Source organism: Protobothrops mucrosquamatus, unplaced genomic scaffold (genome assembly GCF_001527695.2).
Source record: "Protobothrops mucrosquamatus isolate PMUCROS unplaced genomic scaffold, P.Mucros_1.0 scaffold3182, whole genome shotgun sequence".
In the NCBI taxonomy this organism is placed as follows: Eukaryota; Metazoa; Chordata; class Lepidosauria; order Squamata; family Viperidae; genus Protobothrops; species Protobothrops mucrosquamatus.
In genome coordinates, this window is record NW_015389180.1 from 23998 (window position 1) to 31730 (window position 7733).

At 38.1% G+C, this 7733-nt stretch overlaps 1 pseudogene; it reads right to left on the minus strand.

Annotated features, from left to right (window-relative positions):
• Positions 1-2427: 2427 nt before the first annotated feature.
• Positions 2428-7733, minus strand: part of LOC107297209 — a 29685-nt pseudogene continuing 24379 nt past the window's right edge.

Genomic DNA, 7733 nt, shown 5'->3' on the forward strand with positions numbered 1-7733 from the left:
GTCTTTTCTCTGTTTATTTTTAACCCTGCCACTTCTCCAAATTCTTCTATTTTCTCCATAAGCTTAACGCTTGTTTCAATTTGTTCTTCCAATATGAAAACCAAGTCATCTGCAAATGCTTGTAATTTGTATTTTTCATCTTTTATCTCCAGTCCTTTAATTTTCTATATCTTGCCTGATGTTTCTATTCAATACTTCCAGTGTTAATATAAATAATAGTGGAGATAATGGACATCCCTGTCTTGTGCCTTTTTTAATATCAAAGTTTTCTGTAAAATCTCCATTTACAATTACTTTGGCTGTTTGTTTATGATAAATTGTTTTGATTACATTTATAATGTTTTCTCCAAAGTCCATTTCCTCTAGTTGCTGGAACATAAATTGCCAGTTTACGTTGTCAAACGCTTTCTGTGCATCTAGAAATATTAAAGCCATCTGTTTCCCTGGATGAATTTCATAGTACTCTAAAACATCTAGGATCATCTTGTTATTTTTTATCTGTCTTTTAGGTAGAAAGCCATTTTGGTCTGTATGCATAAATTTGGTCAGAAATTTCTTTAGTCTTTCTGCTATTATTGAGGTGAAAATTTTATAATCTATATTTAATAACGATATTTGTCTGTAATTTTTTATTTGCGTCAAATCAGAATCTTCTTTGGGTATTAAGGTAATGTTAGCTTAAGTCCATGTATTTGGTATTTTAGCCTCCAGAAGTATTTCATTAGACAGTTCTTTCAATATTGGGCTTAGTATATCTTGTAATGATTTGTAGAGCTCTGCAGGTAATCCATCTGGGCCCAGAGTCTTATCATTTTTTTTTGCCTTTTTATGACCTGTTATCTCCATCATTGATATTTTTCCATTTAATATATTTTGGATATTCTCTGGAATTTTGGTAAATTTGCTTTTTTTAGGTACTGCTGTATTTTTTCTTTTGAAATTTCCTCTGCGTTGTAAAGTATCTCATAAAAGTCTTTAATAATTTTTTTAATTGTGTCATTTTGAAACTGTAATTCACCTTTTGGGTCTTGCAACTTGTTTATCAGTTTTTTCTCTTTTTCTTTTTTCAGTCTATATTCTAACCATCTCCCCAGCTTATTGTCATTTTCAAAAAAGTTCTGTTTAGCCCTTTTAATCTGTTGAGCCATTATTTCCGCCCCTACTAAGTTTAGTTTATGTTTTATTATCTCCATTTGCTTTTTGAGTATTTTCTTTTGTGGGTCTATTTGTAGTTCTAATTCTAATTTTCTAAATTCTTCCTTCAACTTTAACTGTTGTTGTTTTCTTTCTTTATTCTTTTTAGCAGTATAGGTTATAGCCAGCCCTCTAAAATATGCTTTAGCTGTGTCCCACACATTTTGAAGCGACGTCTCTTCTTTCTTATTTATTTTGAAAAAGAAGTCCATTTCCTTTGTCGCTAGTTGTATAAATTCTTTTTCTTTCAATATAGATTTGTTCAAGGACCATCTTAATGTTTTCTTGGTTCCTCTCCAAGTCATCTTTATTGGATTATGATCTGCCCAGATATTAATTTCTATCTCTATTTCTTGTATCATCATACTAAGTTCTGAGGATGTCCATATCATATGAATTCTAGACCATGATTTATGTCTATTTGAATAAAATGTATATTGCAGGGTTTTTTGGACTTTTTTTCTCTCCATATGTCTTGACAGATATTGAATCCTCTAATTCTTCATTTATTTGCATCAATTTCTGGTGTTCATCTTTTAAGTCTTCTAATTTCTGGTCCACCTCTGTTGATTTATCTTCTATTTTTTAATCCTTTGTTCATTTTTTGTGATGATCTGTTTAAAATTTTCAAATTGAGAGTCCATATTATTAATTTTTTGGTTCATTTTATCAAGATCATCTTTCATGTCTTCATGATTTTTCGTTGTGGCTGCCATATGAGTAGCAATTGCCTCTTGGATTGCTTGTAGTGTTGCTTGTGTTTCTTTCTAGAAGTTATTAGCCTTTTCTTGTTGGAGCATTGTGTCAATTGATCTCTGATAGACTGGACTTGCAGAGTCAGAAGAGGGGGCAGAGGGTACTTTTTTGCCAGCTTTGGATAAATTTGGGACACTCATCTTAATCTTTTAATCATACTTTGTAATCCACTGAGTAGTTCAAAATTTATAATCCAATGTGCTCCTAACAAATAGGAGAGGTAGGTAGAAAAAGGGAAAAGGGAAAAAAAGAAAAGAAAAGAAAAAAGTATAAAATTTATCCCAAGGTTCTGTGTTGTCAATCTTTCAAAATTATAATCCAAAGTGTCTTGCTAATAGTAGTTTCTTGCCATTCACTCTTTCTCAAAACAGCTTATAAAATTCCAGGTCAATGTGTAGTTCTTTATATGAAAAAAGGAGGGAGACATATCTAAGCATTACTGAATAAGTAACTCTGCCTAATGATTTAGTAGGATACTTACACCAGAAGCTTCTTGCGAGCCTTATCTGCCTTCAGCTTATGGATGTGCTCCATCAGGATCCGCTTGTTTTTGAACACGTTACCTTTCACCTTCAAAGATAAGTTATGGTACCTTTAAGGCAGAGAGAAAGAATTGAGTATGCTTTTTTAGAATACTGAGAAAAAAACTGCTACCTTAATATAAAGAAATATTCACCTAGATGTTCCGCCTTGGCACCTGGAATGTGGACCTTATGTTCTCTTTATGTTTTCTCCAATATGGTATACAACATAAGTTGTGAACAAAGGGGTCAAATACTTATTTCACTCATTAAAATGCAAATCAATTTATAACTTTTTTGAAATGCGTTTTTCTGGATTTTTTTGTTGTTATTCTGTCTTTCACTGTTAAAATACTGTAAACCTACCATTAAAATTATAGACTGATCATTTCTTTGTCAGTGGGCAAACGTACAAAATCAGCAGCAGATCAAATAATTTTTTCCCTCACTGTATTTAGTTATAGGCCCATTCTTTCCCACAACAATAGAACATTCTTAGAAAAGGCTGCTTAGCAGTGTAGATAGATAGATAGATAGATAGATAGATAGATAGATAGATAGATAGATAGATAGATAGATAGATAGATAGATAGATAGATAGATAGATAGATAGATAGATAGATAGATAGATAGATAGATAGATAGATAGATAGATAGATAGATAGATAGATAGATAGATAGATAGATAGAGGAATGGATGGATAGATGATGGATGGATGGATGATGGATGGATGGATGGATGGATAGATGATAGATAGATAGATAGATAGATAGATAGATAGATAGATAGATAGATAGATAGATAGATAACCTTTATTGTAATTTTTTTCCTGTGGGCACAATGGCACACATTAAAAATGAAATTTAGTTGCTTCCTCTCAAAGTGTACACATACATAACACATTTAAAACATACTATATACAACATATGTATAGACCTACACCCTTACATATAAGTAACATATAAATATTATTCACTGTCCATCTTGAATACATAATGTAAGGAGGAAGATTTAGAGTTCACAAGGTTAATACTGTATGGAACAAAGCTGTGACTGAATCTGGATGTTCTGCTTCAGATACCACGGAGCCTCCTCCCAGAAGGTAACAAGGAAAACAGGTCGTGAAGAGGATGTGTAGTGTCCCAGACAATCTTGCGGACCCTGCTCAAGCAACGCTTATGTGCTATGTCCTGGATGGAAGGGAGGGAACTGCCAATGATCTTTTCAGCCATCCTCACCACACTCTGCACCGCCTTCCTGTCTGAAGCAGTGATGCTTCCAAACCAGACTGTGCCCACTTCACCAAAGTCTCGCTGTTGAGCAACCAAGCCAGCCTACTTGTTAACTGCACACCCAGGAATTTGATGCTGGTAACCATCTCTACATGTGAATCATTAATGCACAGAGAAGTGTGGCTGTGCCTGCCATTTCTGAAATCGACAATGATCTCTTCGGTTTTTCCAGTATTTAAAACTAGGCTGTTTTCCTTACACCAGTTCACCAAACCCTCAACCTCCTTGCGGTAAGCACCCTCATTGTTGTCATGAATAAGGCACACTACTGTTGTATCATCTGCGAACTTCACAATATGGTTGGTGGCAAACCTAGCACTACAGTCATGGGTCAACAGGGTGAACAGCAGCGGACTTAGGATGCAGCCCTGAGGAGAACCTGTGCTCAAGAAAATGGTGTTAGAAATATTTGTTCCAGCTCGCACATATTGGGGCCTGTTAGTAAGAAAATCAAGAATCCAGTTGCACAAAGGAGTGTTTAAGCCTAAAACAGAAGAAATAGCATCCTCCGCAGAGCGGTTTGGTCGGTAAGCAAACTGAAGCGGGTCAAATGCTGGTGGGAGGCTAGATACAATAATGTCCTTTATCAGCTTCTCAAAGCATTTCATAATGATGGATGTCAGTGAAACCAGACGGTAATCATTGAGGCCTGTAATTGTGGACTTTTTTGGCATTAGCAAAATGATGGCCATCTTAAAACACGATGGGACCACTGCCTGCTGCAATGAGAGATTGAAAATATCTGTGAGAACACAAGCCAATTCATCTGTGCATTCCCTAAGGACATGTCCAGGGATATTATCTGGACCCGCTGCTTTCCGAATATTAACTTTCTGCATTTTTTTCCGGAGAGAGGTGACATCAAAGCTAAGCACTTTACTCATCAGGATGGGGCACAGCTTTCCTAGCAGGAGTGCTATTTGATGCCTCAAATCTTCCAAAAAATGTATTCAGCTCGTTTAGGAAGTCTGTGTCATCCTTGCATCTCGATGGAGCCACCTTATAATCCGTAATGGCCTGGATTCATTGCCACATTCGCTTGGTATTTGTTGGGTCCTGAAAAAAGTTCTGAATTTTCTGGAAATGTGCTTGCTTTGCACCTTTTAGGGCACTTTTCAAATTAGCTCTGGCTGTTCTAAGTGCCAGCATGTCGCCGGATTTAAAAGCCACATTCTGTGCTTTATGACTGCCACATAAAGACAATTTCCTAAATGTTTGGTGAGCAGGCTGCTAGATTCTGCAACATATGTTGTCTGGTGCCTATGAGAGCAAAACATGACTTAGTACTTGGTGGCAAAACCCTTGTTGGCAATCACAGAGGTCAGACATTTCTTGTAGTTGGCCACCCGGTTTGCACACATCTCAGGAGGGATTTTGTCCCACTCCTCTTTGCAGATCCTCTCCAAGTCATTAAGGTTTCGAGGCTGACGTTTGGCAGCTTGAACCTTCAGCTCCCTCCACAGATTTTCTATGGGATTAAGGTCTGGAGACTGGCTAGGCCACTCCAGGACCTTAATGTGCTTCTTCTTGAGCCACTCCTTTGTTGCCTTGGCTGTGTGTTTTGGGTCATTGCCATGCTGGAATACCGATCCACGACCCATTTCCAATGCCCTGGCTGAGGGAAGGAGGTCCTCATCCAAGATTTAATGGTACATGGCCCCGTCCATCGTCCCTTTGATGCAGTGAAGTTGTCCTGTCCCCTTAGCAGAAAAACACCCCCAAAGCATAATGTTTCCACCTCCATGTTTGACGGTGGGGATGGTGTTCTTGGGGTCTTAGGCAGCATTCCTCCTCCTCCAAACACGGCAAGTTGAGTTGATGCCAAAGAGCTTGATTTTGGTCTCATCTGACCACAACACTTTCACCCAGTTCTCCTCTGAATCATTCAGATGTTCATTGGCAAACTTCAGAGGGGCCTGTACATGTGCTTTCTTGAGCAGGGGGACCTTGCAGGTGCTGCAGGATTTCAGTCCTTCATGGCGTAGTGTGTTACCAATTGTTTCCTTGGTGACTATGGTTCCAGCTGCCTTGAGATCATTGATAAGATCCTCCCGTGTACTTCTGGGCTAATTCCTCACCATTCTCATGATCATTGGAACTCCATGAGGTGAGATCTTGCATGGAGCCCCAGACCGAGGGAGATTGACAGTTATTTTGTGTTTCTTCCATTTGAGAATAATCACACCAACTGTTATCACCTTCTCACCAAGCTGCTTGGCGATAGTCTTGTAGCCCATTCCCGCCTTGTATAGGTCTACAATCTTGTTCCTAACATCCTTGGACAGCTCTTTGGTCTTGGCCATGGTGGAGAGTTTGGAATCTGATTGATTGATTGCTTCTGTGGACAGGTGCCTTTTATACAGGTAACAAGCTGAGATTAGGAGCACTCCCTTTAAGAGAGTGCTCCTAATCTCTGTTGGTTACCTGTATAAAAGACACCTGGGAGCCAGAAATCTTGCTGATTGATAAGGGATCAAATACTTATTTCACTCATTAAAATGCAAATCAATTTATAAATTTTTTAAAATGGGTTTTTCTGGATTTTTTTGTTGTTATTCTGTCTCTCACTGTTAAAATAAACCTACCATTAAAATTATAGACTGATCATGTCTTTGTCAGTGGGCAAATGTACAAAATCAGCAGGGGATCAAATATTTTTTTCCCTCACTGTAGGTAATCTTAGACATTCGCAGACAATGACAGTATACAAAGATAAACCAACAAATGTTTTAAATGTCAAGAGCTGTGTAGGTGCACTTGTCTCCTAGACTTACATATGTCAATCAATCTTCTTGGACTCCCTCAAAATTCTCATCCTTCTCATCCAAGTAACTTTTTCTGGCATACAGGCATTAGCTGTTCCCTTTCTCTTCCCTGGAAAGCAAAAGAGGTAGATTTTAAATAAAATTAAACAATTTTCAATGTTTAAAGCAGGGGTGTCCAACCTACGGCCTACAGACCGCATGCGGTCCTGGACAGCTAGTAATGCGGCCCCACAAGATAATAAAAAATATTTAAAAATAAAGGAAGTTTCTTATTTATATACATTAACTATATTATACAGTCATGTGAAAAAGAAGCTATAACCTCTTTGAGTTCTATGGTTTTACGTATCAGGACATAAGTAAAACTTATCTGGTCCTTAGCAGTTCTTAAAAGTATTTACACCATGTCATCATTTATTTTACAAAAAGAAAGCCAAAATAGAGAAGCCATGTGTGAAAAACTAAATATACCCTTACTGCTTCCATAGATATGAAGAGGCCAAGTAGCAGCCAAGTGCTACTAATCAAGTGCTGCTAATCAATTTTAAGAAGAGATTGGACAACCATTTGTCTGAAATGGTATAGGGTTTCCTGCCTGAGCAGGGGGTTGGACTAGAAGGTCCCTTCCAACTCTGTTATTCTATTCTATTCTATTCTATTCTATTCTATTCTATTCTATTCTATTCTATTCTATTCTATTCTATTCTATTCTATTCTATTCTATTCTCAGCAAGTGTGACTACCTCTATTAAAGCTAAAGTTTTAGGAGTTTGCTGGTCTCCAGCATTGAGGTGTGTGTTAACACAATGCCAAAGAGTAAAGACATCAGCAATGATCTTAAGAGAAGCAATTGTTGCTGCCCATCAATCTGGGAAGGGTTATAAGGCCATTTCAAAACAATTTCAAGTCCATCATTCTACAGTGAGGAAGATTATTCACAAGTGGAAAACATTCAAGACAGCTGTCAATCTTCCCAGGAGTGGCCATCCCAGCAAATTCACCCCAAGGCCACCCCAATGATGCCCTTGACGTGATGGCCCGGTGTCTGGAGGCCGTACGGGTCTGGATGGGGAGAAACAGACTCAGGCTCAACCCTTCCAAGACAGAGTGGCTGTGGTTGCCGGCTCCAAGGTATGGTCAGCTGACTCCATCGCTGACTATAGGGGGCGAAATTTTGGCCCCCTCGGAGAGGGTACGCAATCTG